General features: G+C 34.3%; 1 protein-coding gene across 23 annotated transcripts in view; it reads right to left on the bottom strand.

The window, feature by feature from the left end:
* LOC126724188 (putative disease resistance protein RGA3) overlaps positions 1 to 18,312 on the bottom strand; it is a 60,825-nt gene that overhangs the window by 20,696 nt on the left and 21,817 nt on the right. Inside the window, exon 8 of one of the 23 annotated variants that reach the window (XM_050428560.1) lies at positions 865 to 917. The exons of the other annotated variants lie outside the window; for them this stretch is intronic. The gene's annotated coding sequence lies outside the window, so the exon portion shown is untranslated. Of the gene's footprint in view, positions 1 to 864; positions 918 to 18,312 lie in introns of those variants that run through there. 23 annotated transcript variants of the gene reach the window in all.

Below are 18,312 nucleotides of genomic sequence, written 5' to 3'. Positions count from 1 at the left end.
TGTCACTGTATCAAAAATGACTTAAATTACTTTTCATCAAACAGTATTTTGGACCTATCAGGAAATAATTCATAAATGCCAACAGTCACTGTCCAGTCATGGATTGAGATGCAATTAACCCCCTCTCTCACACACTATTTTTTTACTAATTTTTACTGTTTTTTATAATAATTTAACCACCAAAATACCTTTATAATAAGCTAGTGCTAGTTGCCTAGCTCGACATGTTCCTCCCTTCAAAATTTTACCAAATTTGCTACAATTCTACAATTATTAGGAAGCAACTATATAGGTCATTTCACCAACACAAGCTTAGATACAATGATAAAAATCATTAAAATAAAAGAACAAATAAAAGAATTTACAATTATTCCTTTTTATTCTCCTAATAATTTGAAGAAATCATGCATCTAATTAAAGTTTTGATAAAAAAAAAAAAAGAGATTTCTTTTCTTTTTTAAAGAAGATTAACTTTGAGTCCAGGACTGTACTCGCCATAATAGCAAAACCTCAAAAAGTAGAATGAAGAAGAACAAAAAAATTGGTTTTCAGTTCTGCATAAAAAACAAGATACCTGAAGTAGTTAAACCATAATTTGTAATTATATTTTATTAATAGATAAAAATTCAATTCAAACTATCTTTGAACTAGTGCATGTATGAATAGATTAGGCTCTGTTAGTCATTCTCTTGTTTTTTTTTTCACTTTTTAAAGCAAGCATACACACAAATATGCGACGAGTATTTTGGTTTAATCATCTCATGAAAAGCATTTAGTAGATATATATTGGAAACTTTTATCCCCAAAAAAAAAAAAATTAAATAACTATCAAAATACTAGTTTAGTAAGCTAATTCCAACAGTATTAGTTGCCTGGTCAAGTCCTCCTTTCAAAGTTCTAGAAAATTTGCTATGATTCTGTAATTATGAACAGAAAAATCATATATGTCATTTCATTAACACAAGTTTAGATAAACAGATATAAATCATTAAAATAAAAGAAAAAATGATAGCACAGTTATTTTTTTTATTCTCCTAATAATTTGAAGAAATTGTGAGTCTTATTAAAGTTTTGATAGGAAAAAGGAAAACAAATGATTATTACTGAGTTCTTGACCTGTTGCACAATTGCAGTTTTTGAATAGGATCCAAATTTTGTACCCAAGCTTGTTCTTTGCTTCAGTTGGTTCTGCATGGAAAGTGAAAACTGAAAAGTCCAATACCTGATAAGTTCTCCAAGATATATCAAAACAAGATTATTGGTGTTGATTTCTTCATTAAAAGTCAAATCCCTGAAGTGGTTTATAATAGGTTCATTAATATTATATATATATATATATATATATATGTACACATATATATTAGACTTTACTTTAGAGTAATCTACTCGTACTAATATTATGTTGTTGACCTTGACCATTTTATTTTTAATTAACGGTGGTAGTACTAATTGGCAATTGCCTAATTAAACATTCCAATGTTTTTGGATGAAAAGGAGCGTTTTTGGCACGCAGGTCGCGGAGTCGGGGGGCTAGCTAGTTGTCCTGACTCCCGAGTCCTTAAAACACTGTTTAATTCTACTTATTACTGCCAAGTGACACCTAATAAAAGTCTGAAAAGATGTGTTTTCAACTTTCAACTCCAAAACAAAAAAAAAAAAAAAAAAACTTTCAACTCAAAAACGAGTTGTCAATGACAACTTTCAAATTATAATTTTGTATTGTAAATCATTTTTTTATTTCTATTTTTTTATTGATTAAAAAAACGAGTTGCCAATGACAACTTTCAACGAGTTGTCAAAAAAACGAGTTGTCAATGACAACTTTCAACTAAAAACCGAGTTGTCAATGACAACTTTCAAAATTATAATTTGACTAAAATAAAATTTTAAGTATAAAACAATCTCAACTTTACTAGATGGTGTGGTTAGTTTATATTCTAAACTTTGCACAATTGAAATTTATTTATCACATAATTCAATAAATTAGTACTAACACAAAATAAATTATTCTAAATTCATATTTTTTATTATGATAATTTTTATTTGGATATTTAGATTTGCTTAAAATTATTATTATTAAATAAAGAATAATTAATAAAAATATATCAGACTAATATAAATTAAATAAACTAGTTCAAATATAAAAAATTGAAAATCGGTACAAATTGAAAAGTTATACAAATAATTATAATCTATAAAAAAATTATAACATTTTTTGATAATAAAAATTATAACATAATAACAAAAGAGGGGGTTGATGTGATATCACATCAACCCACATTCACATCAACCCACATGATAGTTGCAGACTATATTCGAATCAAAAAAAGCTATGGACCCTATTGTTTATTTTTTTTTGAAAGGGACCCTATTGTTTTTTTTTTTTGAGAAACAGGGACCCTATTGTTTATAACACAACAAAATAGGTACAGATTGAGTGAACTATAAAGTGTAAATGCTGCAGACTATATTAGAATCAAAAAAAGCTATAAACCTTATGTTAATAACACAACAAAATCGGTACAGATTGTGTAAACTGTAAATGCATGTCAGTGTGTGGACGGTGAAGAAGTTTATTCAAAATTTCAAAAGGAGGTGATATGAATATATGAAACTATCTTCTTGATAGAAATTTTAAAAAATAATAATAATAAATGATATTGTGGGGACACGATTCTCAAACGGCCCAACAAGGACGTTGGGCTCGCACGTGAAGGATCCCTCACAATAAGATTTGTAGAGAATGGGCTTAAAAGGCTAGCGTCTGGTCACGGGGCGCTGGTCCAAACCGGGCTTTAGGGAAACTTAGATAAGAAAAGGCTTTAGCTTGGGTATCCAAGCCCTACAACTTTGTAACTTGAGGGATTGGACTCCTCGGATCATGTCCGAGGAGCACTAATGTCTTTCTCCGGTTATCCGACGGTGGGTTTTTCGTGGTGGTGTAGATATATTGTCCGGGCATTCTCATCCCTGGAGTTTTTCCCAGGAAGTCAGATGGGGGTCCCTTTCTGATTAGTTTATCTTCTCTTTTATACTAGCCTACGTTCACTGTCCTTTGTCCACGTGTAGGGTCAACTTTTTTAGGACTGCTATTTGTCCCGTTAGTCTAATCCCGGAATTGTTGGGGATGGTTAATAAAGCCTAGGAATCCGGTTCTGTTAGGTGCAGAGTCTTATCAGTGAAGGGTATTAAGGACAACTTCCCTGAGATATTTTAGATCTTCTTACGGATTTGTTCTTATAGCCCTCTTTTACCCCTTTTGTCAAGGGAGCTCTAGGCTTGCCGAGGACTAAACCGTCCTCGGCTGCATATCTGGGCCATCCTCGGCCTTATACTTTCAAGCTTGGGCCATAACTTTTTTCAGCTTGGGCTTGCGGATTCCCCACGAGCAAGTGGGCCTGGCCCATAAACTGTCGGGCCCTACAATAGCCCCTCAAAACCCTGCTGTCCAACATCTTGGTTGGAAAGGTGGGTTTTGGTAATGCCGAGCCTTTATTAGGGCTCATTCATTTTAGCCCTTGAAGGACGCGGGTAACTCTTCACATGCCCAAGGAATGTACCGGTCTACGAGCCGTTCCCTTTAATTTGCGCACGTTGCCCTTATGCCGTTTGGATATTCGAGGCACGTCTTTAATATCCTCCCTTCACGAGGCCTCCCAGATCTAACGGTTATTGATGGGGTGGGAGAACGAAACGGCGCATTCTTATTTGTAGGTTTCCCTGGGGATCTGAATGTGTTATGTACCCCTTTCTTTGTCCCTTATATAAAGAGAGAAGACAAGAGGTAATCTTCTCATATCTGAATCCCCCAGGCTCTTCCCAGAGTTCACTTCTTTCCTCTGGTTATACCCTATCCAATAATACGTTCACCATAGTAGTCAGCCATGAGTAAACCATTCTTTTCCCAGAAACGCCATGTCCTAATAAAGCTTGAGATGGCTCGGTCAGGGCAAGGATGGCGGAGACTCAAGACTTGTCTCCCCTTCCTTTTAGCCAAAATCCGAAGCAGGGACTCGTCACATCTCACTTTCGATGTGACTGAGTCAGAAACATCCATTATCACCACCGTTCGCTCTCTCACGAGCATATCTAACATGGCGCCAGCGTGTTAGGAGTCAGGACTGGGGCAGGGACTAAGTGCCCCTGCTTCTTCCTCTCTTCGTTCACTGGCGCCCCCCTTTGCCTCTCTCTCTCTTCTTCTCCTCCTTCCTACTCATGTCCTCCATCTTCTTCATTCATCTCCTCCATCTTCTGCTCATGTCCTCCATCTTCTTTTTCCTTTGCGCTCCTTGATGGCAAGAGCTTGCTGAAGTGCTTCCATGTGTTCCAATTCTTCTTCCTTCTCCTTCATCTTTTTCTAAAGAAAGTTCTCCTGATATGAGCAGTACCGAGACAGAGATTGGAGAGACTTTGAAGGCGAGTTTAAAAGACACCTGACTGTTTACTGATCTGTATTGCGGATGCTATTGTTGCTTTAGCAATTCATTTTTTGTATAGGCTTGTTTAAGCCCTTCTTTGTACGTTGTAATAATTTTTCATATTAATAAAAGTTATCGTTATTCTACTTCGCGTGCTCTGTTTATATGTTTTAATAAATTTGCAAACACTGCTCGGCACAATAGTATAGCATTTGAATCAATGACAACTAAGGTCAAAATATGTGCTAATAAAAAGATGCCACCATAACTTTAACAGAATTATTTAACATGGCAATGCCAACCAAGGAGGGACGACACTTACCTCAAAATTAGCCAAGATGAGGACTGAGTATTCGATACGGTGTAAGAAGTAACTATCCGAGGACATGTCATCCGCAAAACGAACAGTTCCCTTAGGCTATTGAATAGGGGGTCATTTTGCCACCTTAACATACTGGCCTTAACATTTTATAGTATTTGAGCCGAGAACTTTCCCGTCCGAGTAGTTGGCGTTCCCATGGGCTTGAGTCCGAGAACCATACAAGGCCCCAGGTTCTGTCCAAAACTTTTTCCAGTACTTGGTTTCCCCATAGGCTTGAGTCCGAGGACCATGCAATGCCTTGGTTCTGTCCAAAACTTTTTAGAGTACTTGGTTTCTCCATAGGCTTGAGTCCGAGGACCATGCAATGCCTTGGTTCTGTCCAAAACTTTTTAGAGTACTTGGTTTCCCCATAGGCTTGAGTCCGAGGACCATGCAATGCCTTGGTTCTGTCCAAAACTTTTTAGAGTTCAATTTCTCCCTTTCTTCAGGTATATCACAAGGCGCCGAGCAGGAGGTTGCCCTCGGCAGCGGCTATTCCTCGGCGTGGGCCATAATCCCTGGGCCCTTACACAGAACGGGCCTGGGCCGCGAATTCACTAGGCCCACGAATTAAGAGGTATTTATGCAGTCTTTGGCCACGCGGTACTTTCTGATGTCCCAGTGTTCGAGGTGCGCCTTTACGAGGCTCCTTTAATCTTGTGGTTGCAGTTGACGTTGGAAGTTGGGCCAGGGCCATTTTGTCTGTAGCGTTCCTTGGGACGCTGCGTGAGTTGACTGCCACCACCTTGTCTTTTCAAATAAATAGGAGGGAGAGAGAGTTGTTTTATATACACACAGCTCCTTCAGTTTCCTCCCAAATCACAACTCCTATATTCAGTGCTGTCCTCCTTTAACATAACATGTTTGAGGCGAAGGTTGGGAAGAAAGAACTCTCTCCGCCACAGAAGCACCGTGTCCTCATGAGACTCAAAATAATAAGGTATGGGCACAGGAAGCATAAGTTCAAGAGAATATTCCATTTCGATCGAGGGGAGAGGGTGCCTCTCCCTCTTTTAGTCAAAATCCGAAGCAGGTTCTGTTCATGCCAGAGTTTTGGTGTGTCAGAAGAAAGATTCTCCACCGTCAGCGCCTCTGCCTTGTGGCGGGCAAATATTTAGAGAAAGCCCCTCAACTTCCAACTCCTTACACCTTTCCTTCAGCGGTGTCAGGCTCAAGTTGGGTTCTCCCTGAACTCTAGAGCTTCGAGGTTGCGGGCCCCAGGCTGGGTTCTCTTGCTGCCTGAGTTATGGGCATGTAAAAGCACTGAGGAAGAAGGAGGTCTTGAAGCAGTAGCCAACCTCTTTTCTGTGCCACCTCCTCGGCTTTGTTTTATATATTTTTTCTTGTATCTTCCTACTTAGTTATGTATTGAGCTCTGACATAAGCTGATTCCAGCTTTTCATTGTACGCTGTACTGTTTCTTTGTTTTAGTAAAAATAGAAATTTATTTACATGCTTTGAGTACTGATCTTTTGGCAACACTACTTTGTGAATGGGTGTGCTCTATGTGCGTGTTTTTTTTCAAGAATATTTAGAGTAAGGTACCTTGAAACACAATCTAACTAACTCTAATTTACCAATACTACCAGGCATCATATTGATAATTCATAGTAAATCAAACTTAGGAAACTAACCGGAGTAACAGTTGAATATTCTGTGATAAGCGCGTGAATACCGTCCAAGACTGATAATCTCTAAATAATCCATGCGAGCAGTCGACTGGGAAGTAGGGAACTTCGATTGTGTTTTTGTGTACTTGGTTTCCCCGTAGGCTTGAGTCCGAGGACCATGCAAGTCCTAGGTTCTGTCCAGAACTTATGGTTTTTCTTTTACGTACTTGGTTTCCCCATAGGCTTGGGTCCGAGGACCATGCAATGCCTTGGTTCTGTCCAAAACTTTTTAGAGTACTTGGTTTCCCCATAGGCTTGGGTCCGAGGACCATGCAAGGCCTTGGTTCTGTCCAAAACTTGTAAGATTTCTTTTTTGTACTTGGTTTCCCCATAGGCTTGGGTCCGAGGACCATGCAAGGCCTTGGTTCTGTCCAAAACTTGTAAGATTTCTTTTTTGTACTTTTTTTTTTCTCTATACTTATTTATTTTTCGAAGGTTAACCCCTAGGCCAGGGAGGGGAGAGTTGGCTTGAGGCCGGAAGCCCCTAGAGCTGCCCGCGCCGTTAGCGGTGCAAGGCGTAGCCCCTAACAGAAGCTTATGTCAAAGCAACAACTGCACGTCGCCGGAGATGGGAAAAACTCGCGAATCTCTGCTTGCTAGAGAGCTGACTCATGCGCCACCCGTGCCAACGCGCAAGCCTTCCCACAGACGGCGCCAATTGTGGGGACACGATTCTCAAACGGCCCAACAAGGACGTTGGGCTCGCACGTGAAGGATCCCTCACAATAAGATTTGTAGAGAGTGGGCTTAAAAGGCTAGCGTCTGGTCACGGGGCGCTGGTCCAAACCGGGCTTTAGGGAAACTTAGATAAGAAAAGGCTTTAGCTTGGGTATCCAAGCCCTACAACTTTGTAACTTGAGGGATTGGACTCCTCGGATCATGTCCGAGGAGCACTAATGTCTTTCTCTGGTTATCCGGCGGTGGGTTTTTCGTGGTGGTGTAGATATATTGTCCGGGCATTCTCATCCCTGGAGTTTTTCCCAGGAAGTCAGATGGGGGTCCCTTTCTGATTAGTTTATCTTCTCTTTTATACTAGCCTACGTTCACTGTCCTTCGTCCACGTGTAGGGTCAACTTTTTTAGGACTGCTATTTGTCCCGTCAGTCTAATCCCGGAATTGTTGGGGATGGTTAATAAAGCCTAGGAATCCGGTTCTGTTAGGTGCAGAGTCTTATCAGTGAAGGGTATTAAGGACAACTTCCCTGAGATATTTTAGATCTTCTTACGGATTTGTTCTTATAGCCCTCTTTTACCCCTTTTGTCAAGGGAGCTCTAGGCTTGCCGAGGACTAAACCGTCCTCGGCTGCATATCTGGGCCATCCTCGGCCTTATACTTTTAAGTTTGGGCCATAACTTTTTTCAGCTTGGGCTTGCGGATTCCCCACGAGCAAGTGGGCCTGGCCCATAAACTGTCGGGCCCCACAGATATGATAGGCAAACAAGTCAGATTGGATTTAAGTCGATCAATAATAATAATAATAAAGATAATAGGTAAATAATTGTGTAAATTTATAAGTTTGTTATTGTTTTAATCATGTAAATTTATATTAAAACTATTTATTTTGTATTTAATTTTTTTATTATTTTTTAACCTATCTCAAGGATGAAGTAAGAGAATGAATAATGATTGTTGTGTGTGAAGAAAGATATACAATTAAAAAAATCAAGAAAAAATTGATATTTCAATGAAATATTGTGTAAAATAAATAATGTGATATGGGTTGTTTTGAAAAATGGGATATTTTGACTTAGAGCTGGATCAACAATTTTAGGGAGCAAAAACTTTAAATACAGTATTTTCTTATATTTAAATATTAGTTAATTAAATCATTTTTATTTAATTTTTAATATTTTCTATCTATTTTATTTTTTATTTTTGCCTTTTGGAATAAAAATTTATTAATTAAACTTTTGTATTCAAGCTCCTCTAATATTTCATTCTTTATTGATTAAAAAAATAGAAATAAAAAAATTATTTATAATACAAAATTATAATTTGAGTAAAACAAAATTTTAAGTATAAAACAATCTCAGATGATGTGGTTAGTTTATATTCTAAATTTGCACAATTGAAATTTATTTAACTCAATAAAATAGTATTAACACAAAATAAATTATTCTAAATTCATATTTTATATTATGATAATTTTTATATGGACATTTAGATTTGCTTAAAATTATTGTTACTAAATAAAGGATAATTAATGAAAATATATTAGACAAATATAATTTAAATAAACTGGTTCTCTTTCTTAATAAATAAATAAATAAACTGGTTCAAATATAAAAAATTAAAAATCGGTACTAATTGAAAAGTCATACAACTAATTAAAATATACAAAAAAAATTATAACATTTTTTGATAATAAATATTATAACATAATAACAAAAGTGGAGATTGATGTGATATCAAGATGTATAGTGTAAATGTTGCAAACTGTTGCAAACTGCATAGTGATATCACATCAACCCACGTGATAGTTGCAGACTATATTGGAATCAAAAAATGCTATGGACCTTATTGTTGATAACACAACAAAATAGGTACAGACTGTATAAACTGTAAAGTGTAATAAATGCATGTCAGTGTGTGGAAGGTGGGGAAGTTTATTCAAAATTTTAAAAGGAGGTGATATGAGTATATGTAAAAAGATGCGATAGGCAAACAAGTCGGATCGGATTTAAGTCGGTCAATAATAATAATAATAATAATAATAAAACATGTGTGTTATTTATGGTCTCATTATATTATTTATTATTTTTTATGGATTTTCTTGTATTATTTCGGTTAATTTTTATCTTTATTTATAGTATTTTTAGTAAAAAAAATTTAATTTCAGTAAAATAAACCGATCCCAAACAGATAGACATATGATTGTGTAAATTTACCAGTTTGTTATAACTTTAATCATGTGAATTTATATTGATACTATTCATTTTATTTTTTTATTATTTCTTTATGTATTTCGAAGATGAAGGAAGAGAGTAAATGATGATTGTTGTATGTGAAGAATGATATACAATTAAAAAAAATTGATACTTTAATGAAATTTTGTATAAAATAGATAATCTAATATAGAATGTTTTGAAAAGTGAGTATGTAAAAAGAAAAAAGATAGTTTTTATGTTAAAATAGATAGAAATTTTTGCATGAGTCAATACAAATGCTCTTAGAGATAGGGGTCAATCAAGTTAGGATTGAGTTGGGGTTGACTCATATTTTTCCACATGAAATTTTTTGTGTAGAAGATATGTATTTGTCACTTGGTAAGAGCACTTATATCTCAATGTATAATAACATAAATGGTGAATTTTGCATATTTTATTCCAAAAATCAACCATGTTAGTTAATGTAAATTTTAATTATTGTTACAATAACCGTGTAAATATACATGTTTACTATAATACTATTTACACGCAAATATATTTTTTAATACTTCTTTACTCATACACACCGATAAAATAATAATAAACTAATAAATATAATATTTTAATAAAATGTAGTGTAAAATAAATAATTTTTTATATATAAGTGTTTTTAAAAAGTGGCTGTATAAAATAGGAAAAATATATTCTTATATTTACATAAGACATACAAATGCTCTAAATTTTATTTCTTTCTTTTTCAAAAACACATGTTCTAAGTCATATAGCAAATGATTTGGTACGAAATTCATTAGTATGAATTCATTCATGTCAAGAAAAAAGTGTGAACTGTGAAACAACAATTCTAAATTCCAAAAGCACAAAGGTAGTTAAAACCTTTTTTTTTTTCTTTTTTTTTTCTTTTTATGGGAAGTTAAAACTTTTTAACTAATTGCTACGCAATTGCCCCTTCCGCCATATATATATATATATATTTTTAAGGAATATTAGATATTTAGATGTGTTCGTGGAGCAGTGAAAGTGACGAGAGATACAGCTAGCCTCAATAATTATGCCTAGAGGAAAAGTTGTTTATTTATTGGAAAACTTTAGACTGCTTTTTCCCTTTTTCTTTTGCTGGGGTCGTGTTAGTGTTAATAATTTACAAAAGGGAAGTGGAAACCGAGTGTATGTGATTAGTGTGAACGCAGTTAGCAGCTGTAGCAATGGGGCCCACTGGGGTTAAGATTTTTATAGAAATAATAATATAAGATGTGTACATATCATGTCAGGTCACATCTATATATTTCATAGACTAGCTTTATTTTGGACTTAATCGTTCCTTGCTCTATATAATTTATCATCACTCTAAAACTGTGACTAATGGCCCAGTCTATGTAACTAAAAAAGGCCCAACCCACTCGTCAGCAATGGGGGCCCACTGGGGTTGGTGTTTTTTCTCCATATGTCATTTTTTGTGGACTTGGAAAGAGTGGATTTGATGAGAACAACTGCACTGATTTGCCGTGAACTTTATTACTGTTTAAGTAAACAGGTGTTATTCTCTCTTTCTGCCCCTTTTTATCTGCAACTTTAGCGTGCTAGGAATTTTTCTAAATAAATATAAGAATCTTTTTGAAATATTATATAATTTGTGTTATGAGTGATCTTCAACCCAAAAAAAAAAAAGGTAATGATTTATGAGTAATCCTCAAATTGCTCAGATACTTCAATTCACTTAGCCCACCGCCAGACCTAGGCTTTTGCCTCACAAAAAACAGAGGCGGTATCTAAAGAGAAATAAGATGCCCAAGTCCAAGGGGCATATGTGTCAATTTGACACAATTACTAACGCCTAAATGCCTAAAATTGACCAACTTCTGAAGTCCCCGCACTAATTCTTTAAGTGAGCGACAATCACCGAGTTTTAAGGTCAATAAATTTAGCACCTTGGTAATAGAATTAGGCAGAAATTTAATATCTTAATTTTTAAAAAGATCAAGATATTTTAAATGTTTTAATTTTTCAATTGAAGGTGACATTACACTTAGATTTAATTTACTTAAATCTAATGTTCGTAAATAATTGAGATTTGAAACAAGTGCATCACAAGTGAAGTTACTCAAATTCCCTCCTACACTAGCTATAAGAATTTTTCATATCTTCATTCTTTTAATCTTGAAAATTGAAAGTTTCCTTAATGAATCTTCAAGATCAAATGAGACATGGAAAAAAAAAAGGGTGGGGGAAGCTGGAAACCAGTACAATCTATTTTTTAAATTTAAAGAAGCCCACTATTATTGAAACTTTTACAATGAGTGTATAGTATATAAGAGTGTGGCTATTATTACTGGATGCTCTCACACTATTTTTTTTTATTAATTCTACTGTTTTTTACTTTTACTCTTTTTTTTTTTTTTTACTCAATGATTGAGATTTAAAATTGTAACTTTAAATCTTAGTCATTCACACCAATTATATTAGGTACAATATTTATTACAACTGATCTCAATCTATCTCATCACACACAATAAAAGAAAAAAATTAAAAAAGAAAAAGAAAAAGGAAGAACAGGTATATGTGGTCTGGTCAGCATCAACAAAGCACAAAACCAAGAATTTCACAACAGCTGGCCTCAATAATTATGCCCAAATAAAACTTTGTTTTTTATTCTAAAACTTTAGACTGCTTTTTCTCTTTTCCTCTTGCTGGGGTCGTGTCAATATTATAAGTAGTGTTTAGTATTTAAAAGTCACGGTGACTAACACCCCAGTCTCTGTAACTAAAAAAGGCCAAGCCCACTCGTCAGCAATAGAGGCCCACTGGGATTGGTGTTTTTTCTCCATATGCCGTTTTTTGTGGGCTTGGAAAATGGAAAGAGCGGTGATTTGATGAGACCGACTGCACCGATTTGCTGTGAACTTCATTATTGTTTAAGTAAATAAGTGTTATTCTTTCTTTATGTCCTATTTTACTTGCAACTTTAGTGTTCTAGGAATTTTTCTAAATAAATATAAGGATCTTTTTGAAATATGATATAATTTATATTATAAGTGATCTTCAACCAAAAAAAAATAATAATAATAATGATTTATTTTTTGAGTAAAAAATAAAAAATAAATAATGATTTATGAGTGATCTATGGATTTTATTATTATTATTCTGTTGAGAAAATCATGAGTTTTAATTAGATGTAAAGTCTATTTTCATTGTTAATTCATTACCATCGAAGAAACTTCATAAATTTAAATCTATCATATGTAACCAAAATCAATTATGAGTGATGAAGTTTGATTAAAACTTTATTTCATTTCATTATCAAAAAAAAAAAAAAAAACTTTATTTCATTGTAAAAGAATTATTTTTTTAAATAATTAATAAATTATTATTATTAAATAAAAGATAATTAATGAAAATATGTCAGACAAATATAAATTAAATAAACTGATTCAAATATAAAAAATTAAAAATAGGTACAAATTGAAAAGTCATACAACTAATTAAAATATATAAAAAAATTATAACATTTTTAGATAATAAAAATTATAACATTAATAACAAAAGTGGGGGTTTTTTTTTTATGGGACAAAAGTGGGGGTTGATGTGATATCACATCAACCCACGTGATAGTTGCAGAGTATGATGGAATCTAAAAAAGCTATGGACCTTATTCTTGATAACACAACAAAATAGGTACGGATTATGTAGACTGTGTAGTGTAAATGCATGTCAGTGTGTGGACGGTGGAGAAGTTTATTCAAAATTTTAAAAAGAGATGATATGAATATATGAAACTATCTTCTAGATAGAAATTTTAAAAATAATAATAATAATAATAAATGATATGATAGGCAAACAAGTCGGTGAATAATATCTACTGTTTACTCTCAAAACAAAAGTCGGTCAATAATAATAATAATAATAAACATAGTGTGTGTTTGGCTCAGTTTAAAAAATTAGCTTATTTTACTATATAATTTATTTTTATTACTATTTATGGGTCTCATTGCACTGTTTTAGCTAACTTTTATCTTTATTTAGAGCATCCACAGCAGTAGAGATAAAAATATAGCTATTTAGCTCCACCAAAAGTTATTTTATCTATTTTACTTATACACATGCTGCAGTAGTGGATCTATTTTAGCTTTCAACATAATAAAATAATATAAACAACACAATAGAATAATATATCTACTACAATAAAATAATACATCCACTCTAATAAAATAATACATACTACACCAAAATAAACACTACAAACGGCACAATCCACAACCACTGCCAAAGAACAACCACCCATAACCACTGCCAAAAATCCAACAAATCTGAGCTTGATTGTCAGACCAAGAGTGTTGAGCTAGCACCCCAGACCACCGTCAAACCCACCATCTGAGCTTGATCGAGAGAGAGAAGACCAGCCATCGCCAAGCACCCCAGACCACCATCAAACCCACCATCTGAGATGGATTGCAAGAGAGAAGGCCAGCCATCGCCATCGCCGAGCATCCCAGACCACCATCAAATCCACCATTTGAGCTTGATCAAGAGAGAGAAGACCAGCCATCGCCATCGCCATCGTCATCGTCGATCATGCCATCGCCAACCCACTAACCCACGCCATCCACGAAACCCACCGACCCACGCCATTGCCGATCACGCGAAAAGAAGAGAGAAAAGATAATGAAGAGATAGAGAACGAAAAGAGAGGGCTAAGAGTCTGACGAAAAGAAAGAGAAGGAAGAGAGAGAGAAAAATAATATTTTAATGGAAAAGAGAGAGAAAAGTTAAATAAATTTTTTTTTATTTTTTTATTTTTTTATATAGCTTTGCACTACAATGCACATCTATAGATGGATGTGCACTGTAGCTGAACAGGTAAAAATTTTGTTTTTGCCTCCACTGCTGCAGCATAGTTTTTAGGGGTTTGAGGAGCTAAACCAATATAGCTTTTTAGCACCACTACCGTGGATGCTCTTACAGTATTTTTAGCAAAAAAATTTTAACTTCAGCAAAATAAGCAGATCCCAAACAAACAGACCTATGATTGTGTAAATTTACAAGTTTGTTGTTGCTCTAATCGTGTGAATTTACATTTACACTATTCATTTTGTATTTAATTTTTTATTATTTCTTTACATATCTCAAGGATGAAAGAAGAGAGTGGATAATGATTGTTGTGTGTGAAGAAAGATATACACTAATGTGTAGTAGTGGTACACTCATGGTCGCTCCAGAAGCTTATAAACCATGAGTGGGAGGGTTACTTAGGCGATGTGGGACTCGGGTGAGCCTAGGTGTCAATCACCTCAAGGGCAAAAATCATTGGGCTCCCACCCCTTCGTGACAAAACCGTGAGGGACTGGCTCCCCAAAGCGGACAAATACCGATTGGTGCGAGTCATGTACTCACATAAGTGTTTTTGAAAAGTAGTTGTGTAAAATAGGAAAAATATATTCTTATATTTACACGAGTTGATCATACAAATGCTCTAAGTTTTTTTTCCTTTTTTTTTTTAGAAACAAATGCTCTAAGTCATATAGAAAATTACTTGGTATGAAATTCATTAGTTTGAATTCATTCATGTCAAGAAAAAGTTCATGTCAACAAATTAAAAATTGTTCATTAATAATAAAAAGCGAAAAGCACATTTTCGTCCCTATATTTTCACATGATTCTCACTTTGGTCCCTATATTTTTATTTTCACTGCTTTTAGTTCCTATTTAGAAAAATGCCTTCTATTTTAGTCATTTTCATTAGTGCTGTTAGGGCACTGACCTACATGGCAAATAGAATTATTAAAATAATAATAAAAAAATTTATTTTGTCATTAAAAAATGCCAAGTCAGCATTTAAATTAAAAAAAATTATTAATTTTAACTAAATAAAAAAAACATAAAAAAAAAAAATCACATTAATTGAGATCAAAGTGTGTCTTGAACAAGAATACAAACTCAGATCTAAGAATACAAAATTAAAATCCAAAAATCATCAACCCAGAAAATAACAACAAAAAATTAACCTATAGCATTTTCTTGTCCTTTCTTGTCAACCAAACACAAATACACAGTTATCCTAGCATACCAGAAAAGCTAAATCCTAGAGAGAGATTAAGATTCAGTGACGGTAGGAGAGTTATCCTCACTGGCAGTGGTGGCGGAAGCAACCTTGAGAGACGGAGTCTGTGGCGCAGTTCCAACGTCGACGACAGAAGAAGCGGCGGCGGAGGAGGCACGAGTCTTAACAGTGTCAAGAATTTTGTGGCTGATCTCGCGAGAATAAACCTAGAGGATCTTGATGTCGTCGTCCTCGGCAGAGGCGGATGCAACGGCATTGGAGAAAGCCTCTGTCTCGATAAGGTGCGCGGCGGAAGAGGCCTCGTCGCTTGGCAAGGTGCTGTAGCACTTGGAGAGAATGGACTGCTTGGAGAGCGTCTCGACAAGGCGCACCACCACGGCGTCACTCGTGCGCTGCGTTGGCGGCCATATGTTGAACACTAAGGTGTTGGTATTTGAGACAGAAAGAGAGAGTCATGGATCTGAAAGGAAAGAAGAAAAACAAAGATACAAACACAAATAGAGCAAGTAATGGATCTGGAAAGAACGAAGAAAAAGAAGTATAAAATGAGAGTGAGAGTGTTGTGCTAGTTTTATTTTAATTTTTTGGTTTGTGTTTTGTGTTTGTTTTCATGTTTAATTCCTTGGTCAGGTTTAATTTTATGTTCTTATTTTTTGGGTTTGTGATTTTTGGATTTTAATTTTGTGTTCTTAGATCTGAGTTTATGTTCTTGTTGTTCTTGCTCATGACACACTTCGATCTCAATTAATGTGGTTTTTTTATTTTTATTTCTGTTTTTTATTTAGTTAAAATTAATAAATTATTTTTTAAAATTTAAATGCTGACTTGGCATTTTTTAATCAGAAAATAAAATTTTTTATTATTATTTTAATAATTCCGTTTGCCACGTAGGTCAGTGCCCTAACGGCATTGACGGAAAGGACTAAAATAGAAGGCGTTTTTCTAAATAGGAACTAAAAGCGATGAAAATAAAATATAGGGACCAAAGTGGGAATTGTGTGAAAATGTAAGGACGAAAATGTGCTTTTCGCCATAATAAAATTATACAAATCCCAAGATTGCTAACCAAAACAAAACGGCTCAGTCACAAACAAGCCTAGTCTACCATTTGAATTTATAATTAAAACAATCACACAGCTTCCATTTTAACAAACTATCAACATTCCAAATCTAAAAACAACATTACAAATGCCCTATTGGATAACTAATTTGACAAAAGATAAAAACATATAAAAATTTACAATTTTGAAAACTTATTTTAGATTCACGGTCTAATTCTGGACATACTTATTTTAGAGGTATATTGGTTGACACTTAGTTTTATTTTCAAAAATATGCATTAATTTAGTTTTATTTTCAAAAATATGCATTAATGTTTAGTTGTTTACTTATTTATAAATGATATAGTAGTTCCATATGAATCAATAAGGGGTATCAGTAAAATTGTTGTTTAATTGAATTTTTTTTTTCATTTTTTGAGAAGATTGTTAAAGAGACTATTCATATTAAATAAACTTATATTATCATCATTAAATGGAAAATATTAGGATGGCAACTTTTGCCATAACTCGTAAAAAATGGATTGCTTTATGATTCGACCCACTTTAACTGAGTTAAAAAAAAAAAGAAAAAAAAAAGAAGAAGATTTGGATTAGGTTATCAAGTCGGGTTCAACTTTACCATGTCTAAGTAAACGTCCATGGATATTAAAAAAAAAAAAAGAAAAAAAAGAAAAAAGAAAAAGGAAATAGAGAGATAAAATCGCAGATGAGATTGCTATCACAGTTTTACTCTTTTGCATTTAAGAAAAAGAAGGAAGGGAGAATAAATTTAAAGTTAATTATTAGTCATCTGAAGATTGAACCAAGACACACATTGTCCCCCCCTAGACGAGCATCTACCACAAGGAAAGCTTAAAAAAAGGAAAAAAGAAAAAGAAAAAAAAAAGACTAAGATAAAGAACAATAAGGTCAGCAGTGAGAAAAAAAAACAGGGATTTAATTTTTTTTAATAATTAAGATGAAGTAAGTGTTTTTGTTTTTTCTCTTTTGTTCTTAGAAATATATAGTCTATCTTTTGGCATATTTCTAGATATAATAAATGTAGGGATAAAGGCCCAGAATAATATGTTGGCCCTTGATCTTTTGTCCGAGGACGCTGAATGGTCCGAGGAGGGGTGAATAGTTATCAGGGGTTCCCAGCTAAAGTTTCATAAGTAAGAAATGAATGGAAGATGGTCCGAGGAGGAGCTCCTCCTCGGATATAATGAATGCAGTTCAAGTATGTATTCCAGCAACTAGGGTAACCCTCCAAGAGGTTCCAGTGAGAGGGATGTGTCTCATGAACATGCGAGAATGAAGGAAATTCAAAAATATCTAAGGGAAAACTGCTACCGCCGCATTAAATGCATTACAGCTACTTTTCTAACCCAATTTATGTGGAGAATACCTCTGGATAGTACCGCCTTGGCGAACGCAACTAACAGAAAATCAAAGAGGGTGTCTGATGGAACAGGTACTCAAGTAAGGGCTCAGATGATCAACAAGTGTAGGATCAAGATGGCCCAAAGAGGGCTATATAATGCGAGAGACCCTTCATGAGGAAGGGGAGAGAGAAAAAAAAAACACCATTGCAAACTGGGAACTAGACTTATAACAAAGCTTTAAAAACAAATATTTAAGAATCAGTATCCTCGGACCAATCCAAGGATGTTGTTCTTTAATAAAGTTCTGTAATCTTTCTCTTTTTGCAATCAAAATTTATTTTTCTGTTATCTGATTTACTAAAACCCAGTTTTTCAACCCATTCTCTACAAATTTATTACTTTGGGCTTTTTTGGGCTTAAGTCCACATACCCGTTGGGCTAGAAGTCTAAATCAAGTCCTTACAATAAATTTGTCTACTATTAATTTATATTTTAACA

This window comes from Quercus robur, chromosome 4, assembly GCF_932294415.1.
Source record: "Quercus robur chromosome 4, dhQueRobu3.1, whole genome shotgun sequence".
Lineage (NCBI taxonomy): Eukaryota > Viridiplantae > Streptophyta > Magnoliopsida > Fagales > Fagaceae > Quercus > Quercus robur.
Note: the sequence above shows the minus strand (reverse complement) of the source record. Positions and strands in the feature narration are given on the sequence as shown.